Genomic DNA, 16,211 nt, shown 5'->3' with positions numbered 1-16,211 from the left:
ATAATGTATCGCTACCTCTCCGTCTCATATCCTTTATCCTGCACCTAGTGTGGAATTAAATGAAACTAGGTCCAGAGCCTGTTGCTTTTCTGTTCTACCTCACCATTAATTGCACCCACCTGGTTTCCCATGTCTAAATAAGTCCCTGATTAGATATAGGCAGTGCTAGGAGAGTTTCCCCAGTCAAGGCAGACACCACTGCTAAAACCTCCCAAACCCTATTCTTCCCCCTGGACCAAAGAGAAAGGACATTGAGAAGAAGCAATCTGCTAAGTATCAGCGTTAGTTAGTGAACGCTACATTGAAATGAGTATATCTCTCATCTGCTGTAGACAATCCACATTAGCAATCCCACAGCCAAATCCAAATAAAGACTTATCAAGACCAAATCTGGCCGAGGGACACCACTCGGTTTAACAAGAACGGCAAGTAGCCATAACAGAATCAAAAGCACCCAAAACTCCCAGACATTTCTAATGTGTCCTGTCCCAAAAGAAAAATGTCATAAATGCAAATGTGTGCTTTCTGGCTTTTGACTGTACTGCACCCCCACTCCCTCAGTCCCCCTTTCTTCTCCCTTGTCCAGATGTGCAGATAAGCAGGGACTATTATACAGTGCTCTGCTGGGGCAGGATTCCAGCAGCTGCATCCAACACAAACATAGCGTTTGAGCGAAGCTATAACAAACACGGGTCTGTGCCAGCATCATGTCATGTGACCTGTGATTAGACAATGAACAGTCAATTACCGACGAGGGCTAGCGTTATCAGCACAGCTCCCGCTAAAGGTTCTGCAGACCGTCCTGTTTGTCGTGAGGTGAAAACTCGGCCCGACAGAAGCATAAGGTAAGCTAAACAACAGAATGCTCCCACTGCGGGGGAAAGAAGACCTGCGTAGAGAAAGAGGACTCTGCTGTACACTAGGTGCTCAGCATGTAAGCTGTACGCCCCCTTAACCACACCAAATCTTCCTGTGTTAACTCTGAGCCACAGAAAGACATACAAGGATTATAACCTAGCTGTTGGGTGTTGAATAAAGCTTCAGAGCTAACGGGGAGTAAGGCTTGTTAGCTACAGTAGGTGTGTTTTTTGTACATCTCATTACACGCGCGCAGGTGTTGATCCTTCCTCCTATCCATGTCAGTAGAATGAGGAGCAATTCTGACAGGGTGCCAAATCCCCCCCACACACACACATAGGGTTTTGCATGGTGAAACACATCCTCATCTAAGGAGGTGTGGGACAGGTAATGGGTTTATTTCACATACGGAGGAGAAGATTCTCTTGAATGCAACCTGGGGCACCTGTAGGACAATATACACTAGATTATAAAGGTTTAATGTGCGGCCGACACAGGGACCTCACAATATGATAGTATCACAAAACCTAGGTGCTGATACAATAGGCATTGTAATTTGATACCGTGGTTATATTGAGATTAGATGTCCCCGTGACATTGCTCAGCAAATGTCCACTGTGGGGAGACAAAAAGTTACATGAAATCCATCATCTAATTTGAACCAAGTAACAAAGCAAAAAAAAAACTGCAGTTGTGGAAACAATGCTGCAATATTGGCAAAACGTTTTTTAATGTCTGGTGAGGACATATATGATTAATTTGCTATGCATTGTGGTCATGTGTCCCTTAGAGCTTATTCCCCAGCCTGGGAATACATATTGTGCAGTGTTGTCCATCTATAACTGCTGACTGTTGTGACTGTTATCCATCACAGTCTTTCTTTGGTCAAGGGCAACGTCATAAACGCCAACAAACCGCGCAGAGCCATGAACACCATGTCGATTAGTGCTCCTTAAAGTGCTTCCTCAACACTCCTGTCTTGTGTTCCGCCCCTCTGTACCTCCTGGGCCTGAGAGTGGCACTTGTAATTCTCTGTCAGGCAGCCTTCTCAAGGGCTCCTTCGTGCCCCATTAGCAGGGGAGGGGTCCCTCTTCAGAGGGGTGTGAAGTTGTCGATATGCCCAGTGTCACAACTCCGTTAGAACTAAAATACTAAAATTGATATTTTAAGAGGAAACGTCATATCGGGGGATTTTATCAAACTGTACTTTATTGCAGTTTGCGTGCCCTATAGCCTGAACATGAAAGCCAGTTCAGCTGCTTTTTTCATCTTTCCCTTCTAATCAGAGACCGATTTAGACCTGGAAGACAAAGCGTATGTAATTATTTGTTAGACTGAACAGAGGACCTGGCAGTGCTCTGGACTTCGTGGTTACATCTGAATAACCCTTTCCTACAGCCTTCTACAGTCTGTGGTATTTGAAAAGCTTGAATTCCATTTGTTATCAACTGCAGACTTCTCACAAGCAAAATATTAGTCTCTATGGAAACATATTGTATACAGAGTCAGTACACAATAACAGAAATGTGTAAAATGGTATAATAATTAACAAATCGCCCGGGGGACCATGCATTTAACCTTATCTGGCATACATTTAATCGCACAGCTGAACCGACAATGGCTCTGTCACTGTTGCCTTTTCTTTTTATGTACCTCACAGACAGGTATGATTTCGCAGAGCAATCAAAAGCGTTTCCTTAAAAAGTCAACAAACTGGATAAATGTATGATGTTCACCATATGCACATGTAAATGGGTCTGTGGCAGCCTTATCTCTTTCCGACAGGGAAAACGTAGACGCAAAGAGAACTTTTGCTGTTTATCTGCTGCTCACTTGTTGCGTCATACCTGGAAACAGTCATCAAAATCCTTACTTCAATTTATCTTTAATCTCCAACCTCAAACAAGCACAACACAGCAGTTGCGATTACACCAGGCTGTACTGCTACAAGTGCACAAAAAGTCTGCATGATATCCTGCAGAGAGCACAACCCAATCCTCTCCCTGATAACTCTGGTCATTTTGACAGCTATTTCCTTACTTACTACTCCACTTGCCCCCCCACCCTACGGCTGAGCCATATATCTCAGGAGAGGTTATTGGCTGCCTCCATGACTACTGTAGGTCAAGAGGTAGACAGGCAGGACTGTTCACTCCAATGGAGGCCTGTGTCACTTTAAAGAGCCCTCTGCTGTTTTTTCCACCCACCAGTCTCCACTGGTTTACAACCATACGAACTCTGTCTGAAGACTCCCCCCGCCAGGCTTTCCACTCCCTGACTAAAGAAAAAACACGCGTACATCGGTACACTGCCAGAGACACGGAGACGAGAGCAAGCATGCGAGGACCTGCCGGACGTCATGCTAATGAAGCCAGACGTGCACAGTGGATGGATGGATTAGCATTAGCGTCACGGTACATTGCGGGGGACGTACCGTTGCATAGGGAACAACTGATCCAATCCTGGATGTTGTTTTTAAAGGTCCCTGAGCATCCGCTGCGGCGCTCTTGCTGGCCTCCCTCTGACCCGATTGTCTGCACGTTAAAGCTAATCACATTCTGTTACTAGCCTTGGTCTATATGTAATTATGTAGCTCATTAAGCTAAAGCCCAGGGGTTATCGGCATTAAGTACTCGCATACCTGTTTGCTACACCGGGCACACATCCATCACGTAAAAATACATTGCTAATTAATCTCTCCAATGGTTCTATTTGTGCCCATTAGCCATGTCTTGCTGAGATTGTGCATGTGATTTTCAACAATGTAATTAATTTGAAGATGCTTGTGCGACCTGAGGCGAGCTAATGTAACTAGCCACAGACTTTGTCAGGAACAAATGGATATGCTAATGAATCATTTAGTGCTATCTCGGTATGCTCAGGGTTAAACAGAGTCCAAACCCTTCCTATTGATGTGAAGACATTAGCGAGTCTGGAAAACAAAACAGGCCCATATAGGTTGCTCTGTATCAGAATCAGGATATACTGACCAAATGTGTCCACAGACTACAATATGAACACTAAGATCAGAATTACCCTAAAAACACTACTAATTACAAGCTAGACTATAAACATGAAGAACTACAGGCTACATAGTAAACATGAAGAACTACAGGCTAGACTATAAACATCAAGAACTACAGGCTACATAGTAAACATGAAGAACTACAGGCTAGACTATAAACATGAAGAACTACAGGCTACATAATAAACATGAAGAACTACAGGCTCGACTATAAACATGAAGAACTACAGGCTCGACTATAAACATGAAGAACTACAGGCTACATAATAAACATGAAGAACTACAGGCTAGACTATAAACATGAAGAACTGCAGGCAACATAACTACAGGTTAAGTTATAGATTCTCAGCTTTTAGTTTATGGCCTTTGGTAGGCATATTGCTCAATTTTGATCTTAAGTCTTGTCTTCAGCCAGTAAAAGGACATTTTGGATACATGGATTATGAGTCAGCAAAGGTGTTGCTGGATAGTATAGTGCCATCTCAAAACGTCCACATAATAAATACATACTGCATACCTCTGTACTGTTGCAGTGAAGGACCCAGCTGTCATTTAAGAACGCTCAAATAGAGCTTGTACGCATGTCTCTGCACGTCTACAAGGATTTGAACAGTAAGGCCCGAGGCACTGTGTGCGCTGTTACACTTCGATCGATCGGCTGTGTGTAGCTATTACCAGAGTCCTCAGATCCTCCTGTCTCTCACTCTGATTTCTGTGGCACAAAGAGAGCGATGGAGATGGAGTGAGTGTGAGATATGGAGATGTGAGATATGTGGGATAGAGGGAGAGAGCAACTAAATCAAACCCATAAATCAATTTCCTCTAATCCGGGGTAAAGCTCGCCCCGAACAGGAAATACCAGACCCTGCACTGGGCCCAGGAGAAAAGGAGCCATTGTCCACGCATGCAAAGCACAGGCAGAGGGAGATCAGATTAGCCAAGTGCCCTGCTTTGCTGGGTGAGTGTGCCCACCGCTGCCAAACAAACCGGGCCTCTCCTCTCGCAACCACGCTCTGCTCATCTCTCGCCCGGCACCGTGGTTAACCCTAACCGCGCCTGGGTTGGCGCTGTGAGCGAGTTCTCAGGCACCGTACCTGGTGATACATGGGTAACGAAAGTGCTATGCCATGATAACAGTGAACACACACCCAGGTGCATGTGCTCACACATTTAGAAAATGGATGCCAAATGCATGGAAAGAATATGGCACAAAATACTAGAATTTGATTCACTGAATTGAGCTGATTGGAGGTTCACATACTTTTTGCAACAAATAAAATGGAATGAATTAGCTCAAAGAAATGTAAAAGTTTTGTGTTATTTGTTTTAATCAGGTTCTCATCACATTTTAGGTCAAAGTAATGCAGAAATACAGAAAATGCTAAAGGGTTTCATCTGGTTTTATCTAGCTCTCCACGAATGCGTTCCAGCACACAACTGCATGAAGGGCAGTGAGATGAGGGGAAACGAGAGAAAGAAGCAGTCAGTGAATTGACATGCTTTGTTAAAGGTGTGACAAAAGCGACACCACAAGATAACACTCAATGTTTCTCAATGCTAACTGTCCCAGATTCAGAACGTGTGGTTTTGTTTGCATGTGTGTGTTTGTGTGTTTGCGTGTGTGGCTGTTTGTATTTAAATGTAGCAGGGCCCTTCACACTGTGACATACTAGTATTATCTTGTATTATAGCCTATTAGTGTGACTGTTCACTAGTATGTTACTCTGTGACAATGCAATCGTAGAAGCACCATTCATACAGAACTGAGTGGTGTGAAACAGCGGCGATACCGCATCAGATGGGCTCACACTGCTCCCGGCTTCATTTCCTTGTTTCTGCAAAACGTGTACCACAGCACAACTTCCTGTTCAAGAACACATCCTGATTGGCTGAGAAAGGGGACATGCCAACAAGTCAGTGACTCTAGTTGCTTCCAGCTGCCCGCATCTGTTCCCTAGTTTTATCTGCAACCAATCAGGTTTGCATGGTCCGTGCCAGCTGCCCACCGACACAGCCTTGGTACTGTAGTAAAAGCCCATGTGCATTGGGAAGATTGCTTCGTCAGCAGCCCTGGGACTTGTCAAACAGGATATCGGCTAAGAGTAGTCATCCAAGTCAAAACATAACCACATCACTTCTGGAAGCGGGCCTAACGACCCTGTGACGAGTCTAATGTCTGTCTTAGTGTTCAGGCTAACACTGTCCGTCTTGTGTCTTTGCTGAAACTTCTGTTGTTACTTATGAATTATCCAGCAGGAAAACTGATTATCCCGGAGGGACAGTAAAGTGCTCTCTCCACTGATGACTGGTGTTTATTGGCAGACTCTGAAAGATCCAGATAAGTAATGGTGTCCTTGACAAGCCGATTGTCAAAGGAAGGATACAACCAAATACTGTAGTTCCAGAGATGAGAGAGGAAAAAAAATACTGATTGGTTTGTTAGCAGAGAATGATTCCTTTATGTGGCCTCTAATCTATCTAATCCATGTTCAAAATATCCCCATGTCCAACACAACCCCATGTCCACAATATTCCCATGACCAAAATCTCCCCATGACCAAAATCTCCCCATGACCACAACATCTCCATGACCACAACATCTCCATGACCACAACATCTCCATGACCACAACATCTCCATGACCACAACATCTCCATGACCACAAAATCCCCATGTCAACACCTTCTAAGGGTTTGGCCTGGTGTCAACTATGTTAGTCCATAAAGGGCATTTAATGGTAGGTACACCTGTAAGACCAATCCATCTTTACTCCACACCTTGCCTCTGTTACACCCATAGAGTGCATGGTGCTTGGGCACATGGTGGAATTCACCATTTGTCAACTTCAGCAAACGGCATTGAGGGTAGCCTAAGCTGTGAACTGACGACGGATTTTCTTTTCCAAGTCCTGGAATGTTCATTAGTTTCAACGGAAAACGTGTAGAGAAAACCAGTGGCTATTTGTGACTGGGATCTTGAAATGCGAGCGGTGGCTGGCGCTCTGGCTCGGCCTGCCTCTGCATTTAGATTGGCCCTTTAAGGAAATGAAACAACCTATGACACGGCTGTTTGTATCCCGGCTCCTCGGCTGTTGGACGCAGGCTAAAGTTAAAGGCTATCATGCACCGGGGTGGAATTCCAGCTCCACATGCGACGTAATGACCCTGATCCATATGAGCAGGAACTGAAAAGACAGGTAATTTGTTTCCCAAGGGTTGGAGGGCTGTAAGGCGTAACACACATCAGCCAGGGCGCAGGTAACAGGGCCACTGCAGCCACCTATTAGGCTAATTAAAACCCGGGGGAAATGTGTCCGTCATTCCTAACATCGGCAGAGGAGAGGTGAAGGGGACAGGGAGGAAAAGTGTATGAGACAGAGAGGAGAAAAGTACGAGACCGAAAGGAGAAGGGTAGGAGACAGAGAGGAGAAAAGTACGAGACCGAAAGGAGAAGTGTATGAGACAGAGAGGAGAAAAGTACGAGACCGAAAGGAGAAGTGTATGAGACAGAGAGGAGAGGACAAATGAGAGGGGAAGAGAAAATCGAAAGATGGGGGGCCGAGATAGTGAGAGATGGAAAAATGAAAAGATAGATGGTGAACAAGCCAGATAGAGGGAGAGAGTAATGAGGAGCAGCCAGAAAAGGAGACACATGGAGGGAGAGAGTAAAGAGCATCAGCCAGAAAAGGAGACACATGGGGGGAGAGAGTAAAGAGGAGCAGCCAGAAAAGGAGACAGATGGAGGGAGAGAGTAAAGAGGAGCAGCCAAGAAAAGGAGAAAGATAGAGCCACAGAGATAAAGGGAGGGGTAAGAAGGAAGGTTGAGCTGGAGAACAGAGAGACAGCCCAGTGACTCTCCATGAAGCCCGGTCTCTGGAGAAAAGTGTGTAATCAGAGTAATTAGCTGATTAAACAGATACACAGTAACAGTGGCGATACAGCCTCCCAGCACTGATCCCATCAACACGGGAAGCAAAGATCCCGGCTCAGTTTCTTATACTCACTTTGGGAGTTTTGGGTGGCGGTCGTGCTAATGGAAGCTGATCGCAGACCTGTGTTTGTAAGCAACGTCTCATTACCGTGTCAAAATGGCTAATGTTGAATGAGCCTACAAGGGGTATGGTGAAAAGGGCATCATTACAAAACACAAATCAACAGCTGGGTAAAAAGCGGACTGTTCCTTCTTTTTCAGACTTTTTATGCTCGTTCATGTGTGAAGTTTGTGAAGGCCCATTGTAGGGCTGACACCATTCTGACCACCACCCGATTGTTTGGTCCGCCCAACTACGATTTTTTTTTTTCGTCGAGCAGTTGCCTGGCCACGCCTGTCTGATCAGCGCCCATCTTGGCTGACTGCTCCACGGCAGAGATCTTTGCTGTCTAGTCACGTGGTTCCGTCACCCATGCTAGATGGCTGAGGCCATCACCCAAAAACAATTCAGACTGAAATTCTATATGGTGATATTACGTTGTAACAACGCTGCAACTATGATCAAATTAATATCATTTTATATCACGTTTTCCAAACTGGTATTGTAATGAGACTTAATGTCCCACGCTCTGGAAGATATAAAGTGTCTCTCAAAAGTATTCACCCCCATTGGACGTTTCCACATAAGTGTTACGACGTGATATCAAAATGGATCAGAGCGGTTACTCCTAAAGGCTTCCTTTGTTGGACACTAATTTCAGTATGCTGCTGGCAATGACTGGAATCTGTTGCAAAAGTCCCTTACCCTTGACATGGTCGCCTAAAAAATGAAATTATCTAGCTGACAACTGAATCCCTTTTCCTATCTATATATTTGTCCCACATTATTATTATATATATATTTTCTTTTTTCTTTTTTTCTTTTTATGTTGTTTAGTGTACTGTCTTGTCTGGAATTTGAATGTTGTTGGCCAGGTTGGGCCACGACATGGGTCCTCAAGTGACTTACCTGCTGAAATAACAGTTAAATTAGTAAATGCATTGGGCTATTGCCTCAGTAGAGACCAGATCTGCCTGTACAGTGTCTCGGTCACTCGACATACGCCTGGTCCAGAATATTCCATAACCCTCTTCAGGCACTCACAGCCTTGAGGATATGATAATGGCCAGACAACACTCTCATTCAAGAGCTGTTTGATAGAAAAATCACTACATGTAATAACTGTTGAGCATGTCTGAGAGTGATGTCATCAACACTCAGCAGTCACCCAGGTTAATACTGTAACACAGCTGGCCATCTGGTTAAAAAAGCACACTCTCCCCAAAACATTCTGGTTTCCTTCTTTGTATGTATGGAGAAAGCTGCAAAACCATTTTCTGGCAGTGTAACAAAGATATCATTATTTTCCTCAAAGGTAGGTTGGTTAAAAACACATGTTTTCCTGTAAAGTTGCACATTTTGGTATTAAAAAGCAAGGTGGGAATATTTACCGTCTGTCACATTTGATGGTACAACAGACTGTAAATAGTAAAAAAAAAAAAATAAGACATGCACACGAATGAGCCCTCGCACGAATACAGTGTGTACACACACACACACACACACACAAACACACAGACACACACACACAAACACACACAAACACACACACACACAGGCTAGGTCAGCTATCTCAATGAACAGGAATCTTGCTGCAGAAAATAAGTGTTTTGTTTAATGAAGTGGGATGATGGTGACCGTGGGAGACAGGACAAAGCAGGTGGTGTAGAGGAGAAATATCAAGGCATTAAACATACTGCTCCTCAAGGAGGACGGACGGAGTTGAAGGCCCAATTGTCTCCGATTAATCAATCTATTTCTCCATTGTAAATGCATAGGCTGGATAAACTGAACTCATGCCTCATTGGCTACCGGTCAATAGAGTACTATTTAGTGACCCGTGGGAGAAGGATTTATGTATTAGTACAACAACCCCGTCTCTACTATGGAAGTTTCACCAACATTAAAGCAATACGTTATAGTGTAGGAATGCAGCCAGTGAAAAAAAGTTGTAAAAATAGGTACAGTACAGTGGAGTGTTTCAGCTGGACACCCACGGATGCTATAGGTCAGTCCTGATCGCCAACAACCACCGTGTTGACACACATCGCCATCCAGAGGGCCGAGATGGATTACACACCACCTTCGTCACTAGAACTACGATTAATACCATCTGAGCTGTGAATAGAACGCTAACATGCCCAAAATAAGCATCTAAGGAGGATTTTTTTGACATTTGAAAACAGTGATCAAATCCCAAGAGGAAATGACCGGGTTTGAGTTGAACCGCAAACAGCAGCCGAACTGGGCATTGCTTGTCCTCGCCGCTGCAAATAAAAACACACACAAGCAAATAAATATATATATATATATATATATATATATATATATATCCCCACAAATGCACAATCACGCGCACAAACAAACATTTACAATGTTGCAGTAGTGTGGAGGCGGGTTGTCAGTATCCCCCCTAATATATTCAGTCTTCCATATTAGCGGTGCATGGGTAGAATGCTGAATGCTTACTCAACATGAGGTGTGGAGTGAATTCTCCTGGCTAGGATGCGTCGATACAGTGCAAACGCTACGCTCACAGCTAGCCTTAGTCTGTTTACCAGGAAATCATTTCTAATTGCAGGCTGGCATATCGCACAGGCAGGCACAATCAACGAGCTGTGAAAGGGAGACGTGACCCGCTAGCCGCTAATGCTACACTCCCTACTGGAGTTACACTCTGTGGCGTAAAGGCACCATTACTCATCAAGCACTGTTCAGGTTCCCTCTGGTGCGTACTGTACACACACACACACACACACACACATACACACACAAACAACTGCTGCAGCCTGAGGCACATACAGTACGGTACTGACCAAGAGGAGGAACTATACAGTAAGGTAATGACTAGGAGAGGGAGGAGCCATTTACAGTACAGGGGAGGGAGTAACCGTAGATAGAACTGTACTGACCGAGGGAGGGGCCATGGTTCTGTACTGACTAGGAGAGGGAGGGGCCATATTACTGTAGTAACTAGGAGAGTGAGGGGCCATAGTACTGCACTGACTAGGAGAGGGAGGGGCCATAATAATGTACTGACTGAGAAGCATAGAACTGTACTGACAGAGAGGGAGGGGCCATAGTACTGTACTGAGAGAGGGAGGGGCCATACTACTGTGCTGACAGAGAGGGAGGGGCCAAACTACTGTACTGACAGAGAGGGAGGGGCCATAGTATGGTACTGACTGAGCTGGTCTCTTTCCTTCATGCATGATTGTCAGGGTTTTGTTTGTGTGGGGACAGGAGTTCAGTTGTGTTTGTGCGGTTTGAGGCTGAGAGTGTTTACTGTTCTGAATGCGAGCAAGTGTGCGCTTGGCCGTGTGTGACTGGGTGAGAGTGTGGACATGTGTGGGTTTGGTGGATTTGTCCTGACATTACTTTGAAAGCCTTCACACCCAAGTGTGTGTTCTGTGTGGGAATGTGGAAAGGGTTGAGGAGAGGGGAGCGGCTGGGATAACTCTGGCACACTGTACTCTGAGACCAAGGTGGCGGGGGGAAGGGGCTGTGTGTGTGTGTGTGTGTGTGTGTGTGTGTGTGTGTGTATGCGTGCGTGCGTGCGTACACATGCTTGCATGTGTGCCTGTGTGCTGACTCTGACCATGGAGTCTGTTTCTTACAATAACACAAATAATAGTAAACATACAAAGTCCACTGGAGAGAACTACTCTGAACCTACAGTCCCAGGAGACCTGCTGGGATCAATAGGGTTGACTGAGTTGTACAGGCTAAATACCCCTAACCAGACATCTCATTAAGAGGTGTGTGTGTGTGGGTGTGTGCGCGCTTGTGTTAGGGATGGCTGGTGACAACAGGAGCAGAATCACTTCCAGGGTCGGGGTCTCCAGTAGCCAGCTGTAAAAGAAGGAGGGTGGATCACCCATTGGCCGGTGTTCACCGCCTGGCTTGTGTCAGCGATAAGGGAACAGCAGCCGTGTCAACACGCAGGTGATAGTTGTACTTCTGTTGGACCCGTTTATCAGTGAGGCTGAGGGCACGGTCAGTTAGCAGCACCCTATCTGGAGCACATACATGGCCAACACTCTTCCTGATACTGAGCAGGCAGGTGGGACATCCTGCCCCGTTTCAAACACACATGATTCAGCTATTTAAGCCCTGTGATGAGTACAGTTTAATATGATAAAGTAGGCTTTGTAGCAAAAGACTACAGACAGACAGACAGACACACACACAGACAGACAGACAGACAGACACACACAGACAGACAGACACACACACAGACACACACACAGACACACACACAGACACACACACACACAGAACCACACACAGACACACACACACACACACAGAACCACACACAGACACACACACAGAACCACACACAGAACAGGAAGATAAGGGAAGATAACTGGCTTCGCAGCAGTTCACTGAGGCCGTATGTTCTAGATGGTGTCCTTGTTAACATCAGCGCCAACAGACCTGCGTTCATGGCATCACCAGGCCGGACCATTAACATTGTAAACGTTAGGCTGGAGGAATCTCCACCGTCACGTTTGTTGAATTAACCCGATGCGGCCTATACAACACAGATTATCCAATTATATTCCAGACCCGGATCACCGCGGTGATATTTTCTCATTAGGAGTCCAATTTTCAGGTGAAAGGCAACGTTCCACAGAGAAACTGTGACAACCATGTAATCACGTCAGCCATATTCGGGCCTCGCTCACTTCCACCCGCTGTTTCAACGCTTTCACCAACGCCAGGCTCTGCTTCTGAAACAAAGTCACCTCGGAGCAGGTCAAATCGACCCACGGCGGACTACTGGCTGACCTTGATCCATCGTGCTCTCTGTGACAGTTGCCACGGCGACACGTATAGGTCTGCACGTTCGCAAACAGTCCAAAGGGTGAATCTAAAGCGAGACCCAGGGCTGCCGCTGCCATTTGAACGGCCCGTAGATGTCTGCTCAACAGCGGGCTTTTATGATGTTTTGTGGGATCTGTAACCATTTATCCTGTGTGGAAAAGTCAGCTGCTTTGGCTTCATTCAGGCCCGAACAATGAGCACACTTCTGTATCCCTGACTACCCTGCAGGAATGTACTGTAGGCGTGTGATTTGCGTGTGTGTGTGTGCAAACACTGCAGGACATGTCAGCAACAGCCTCGGTGAACCAGGTGAGATTTACGAGGTGTTCTGAATGTTAGCCTGCAACCCGGCAATGGGACTCTGCTGCCTGTTCTTTGACCAAACACCACAGCCCACCTCCTCCCTAACAACACACACACACACACACACACACCCCTCCTCAAAACCCCTTAACCCTGAAGCGTGAGCTCCTGATGTTCGCATCGTTCAGGCAAAACACACCTTCTAAATTATCCCCCAGATGATTTCAGCACCCCCTTCCCTCTTTCCAATGAAAAAGTATCAACAGGACTTCAGAAAAATTCAGCTGTTTTTTGGGGGTTTTTTTTGTGAATAATCTTGGAAGCATTTTGAATAGAACGATAGTTCCCCACGAGCCTTATGTCACAGTCACAGTGAAAGTAGAGCACAGTTGCGAGCTTTACAAAGAAAACATTTGTTGGTGTCTAGCTTATGTAGGTATACGGTACACTGTCAAAACTACTAGTGATTCGAGAAACCCGAAAATATCAATGAAGCATTGCTGTAGTCTGTAGTTCTTTTTCTACGTACTGTACATATATTTTTTCCTTAATGTAACTGATCCTCTTATCCAGAGCCACTCTGGATAATTACTGCATACTGCATACATTTATACAAGTGCCCATAGTATTTTGTTAAGACGGAGTAGAGGGGAAGAATGAGACAATTGGCAGCTAGGATGATTAAGAGGCCATGGTAATATGAAGGCCAGACTGGAAACGTAGCCTGGACACTGAGGTTAATAAATCTGCATGAGATCTTCAGTTACCACAGACAGACAGGACACCCACTTAAGATCGCATGTGAAATACTTCACCCTAGGCAGAACAATGACCTCTCCACGGCCCCAGGGAATTTTTATACGTATTCATTCAGGTTTACATCACAAGCCACAACGCCAATCTTCAAGAAGCTGCCACATCTACAACAAATTATTAAAAAGATCCAATTAAAATCCCTAACCCTTTTAGAAAGGGGTTCCTCAGACTATTTTAACTGAAAATGCTCCACCCTGCATGGCAAACATTTTAACCCTAAAATGTCCTTCTAGACCCCTCATACTACATGGCACAACACACACAACGATCCTACTGTAAGATCAGTCGTCTGAGAAGGACCTGGTTAAAAGTCGACTGCGAAAGAAACCTATCACCTATCGTCGCACAACAATCTCTCTCTTCCCTGCCAAACTGGCTCAGTATCTGGAGAAAGCAGATGTACAACGCTACAGCTGTAGTCATTACGGGGTGTTTCCCTCGGCACATCTGTCCAGCAACCCTCCAGTCAGTGCTCCGAATGAGGCTGCATTATTGGTTTCGGCTGTTTCCTAAAGTGTTCAGAGTAAGACTTATGGCAGGATTACACTGTGATTACGCACTTCTATCTCTTCCTCCCTGCCTCACACTTCCTCTCTCCTTCAATCAGCTGGAGAGGAGGGGAGGGGATGAGTGGGAGAGGCGCGTTCTCAACAGCAGTAAACAACAGGGAATTATAACTGGGGTGGAGATTGAATGTTATTACAACTGTCAGTTAAAGAGGAAAAACCGTTAGAATGTAACTTGTGAGGAGATAATTCCACATGGAAAATCGCTGTCCAATTTAAATGGATGAGTAGACTTCCAAAACACCTCCTAAATATACCTCAACCCCAGGATGAGGTAAACTCCCCGGCTGGTCGCCCTCACTGTCATCCACGCCTGACTCTAACGCCGCAATGAAAACTCACACCCCTGTAGAAAGACAGAGGGAATTTCGGAATGGAGGGAGGTACATATAGAACGCGTAGTGTATGCACACAGAACCCTGTCCGTTAAATCCATCCATCCAGTACCGGGTCAGGACCCTTCAGCCACCAGAACATTGTGAATGTGCATGGCCATGGATCCCACGAGGGGTTTGAAATGTTGACATTCCGTGCTGACTCTATGGCATCGCACTGTCGCCGCAGACTGGGAGGCGGTATGTTAACTGCTTGGGTTGGGGTCTGGTGACTACGCAAGCCGCTCAAATGAACAGAGTCTGGATCTGTCAGACCAGGCAGTGTTCGTGATCACATACCGGGTGAAGTCTTTAGCTAACAGGAGGGAAATCCAGTGTGGTGGTCTGAGCCATCCGTGACGAAGACCAACTCGTTTCGCGTTGAGATGCCGTTCCGCACACTGCGGTTCTACTGAGCCATTATTTGCTGCATTAACAACGACTGTTTTTAGACACAGGACTGCTACTGATAGATCCGGCGCCTCTACTACTGAAAATCAAGCCATGCACAAAAGAGCTTAAGTCACTCGTTTGCCCATTCTAACATTTAATCAAACAGTATCTGAATGCCTCAGTGCCTATATGCCGGCTTTAAATAGCAAGCAAGATGACTCACAGTAGGAGTGATATAGATTCCTAAACGGCTTTGTGTACCTAATAAACTAGCTACGGTCTTTTGATAGTAGGACATTGGGGAATGCTTGGGCATTTCATCAGAGCACCTCAATATCTCTACAGACTGGCGATTGGTGTGTGAGACAGAAACAGGATAGAGAGAACATCTGTGTGTGTGTGTGTGTGTGTGTGTGTGTGTGTGTGTACACGTGTGCATCCATGTGAATGTGTGTCCAGTGCACAGACATGCTGTACAGCTGCGACAGAAGAGCAGATAGCAGAACATACCTGTGTCCTGCAAGGTGTATTGTGGGTAATGGCTCCTCTAGGCCTGTAGTGTGCTCATTGGGAAGATGGCCTCCTCCCTGCCAAATACAAACACAGGAAGACTCAGAACAGGGCAAGACTGAGAGGAGTGGATGAGAAAAATGAAAAAACAAACTACTTGCATAAGCGATAATGGGTCAATATGTGGTTGCTATGTCCTTTTTTGACCTTTTAATTAATGATATTAACCCATTAACTGATGAAGAAGGCCCGTTGAAAATGCCATGTGAGTTTAGTTCAACTGTGAAACAGCACAGCCTCACAACACGGTTACATTTATGATTGACACCATGTATGGTCAGTCGTCCATAGCTCTGTCGATACACCTGCGAGGGGTTTACGTAACGATTAGGCCCATCTCTCAGATTGTTACCAAAACAAAGGCGGGTCGTCTGCTTTTTTTATTATTTGGATTGCAGATCGGCCCTTTAAATGTGGAAACAATTCTGTATCTGTTTTAGGATTCA

The 16,211-nt window shown here is 45.5% G+C and overlaps 1 protein-coding gene across 3 annotated transcripts in view; it reads right to left on the bottom strand.

Annotated features, from left to right (window-relative positions):
* LOC105007436 (thyroid hormone receptor alpha) overlaps positions 1-16,211 on the bottom strand; it is a 126,955-nt gene that overhangs the window by 56,912 nt on the left and 53,832 nt on the right. For 2 of the 3 annotated variants that reach the window (XM_010866376.5, XM_020046442.3), the window contains exon 2: positions 15,706-15,782. The exons of the other annotated variant lie outside the window; for it this stretch is intronic. The gene's annotated coding sequence lies outside the window, so the exon portion shown is untranslated. The remainder of the gene's footprint in view (positions 1-15,705; positions 15,783-16,211) is intronic. 3 annotated transcript variants of the gene reach the window in all.

Source organism: Esox lucius, chromosome 5, assembly GCF_011004845.1.
Source record: "Esox lucius isolate fEsoLuc1 chromosome 5, fEsoLuc1.pri, whole genome shotgun sequence".
Taxonomy (NCBI): Eukaryota; Metazoa; Chordata; class Actinopteri; order Esociformes; family Esocidae; genus Esox; species Esox lucius.
Note: the sequence above shows the minus strand (reverse complement) of the source record. Positions and strands in the feature narration are given on the sequence as shown.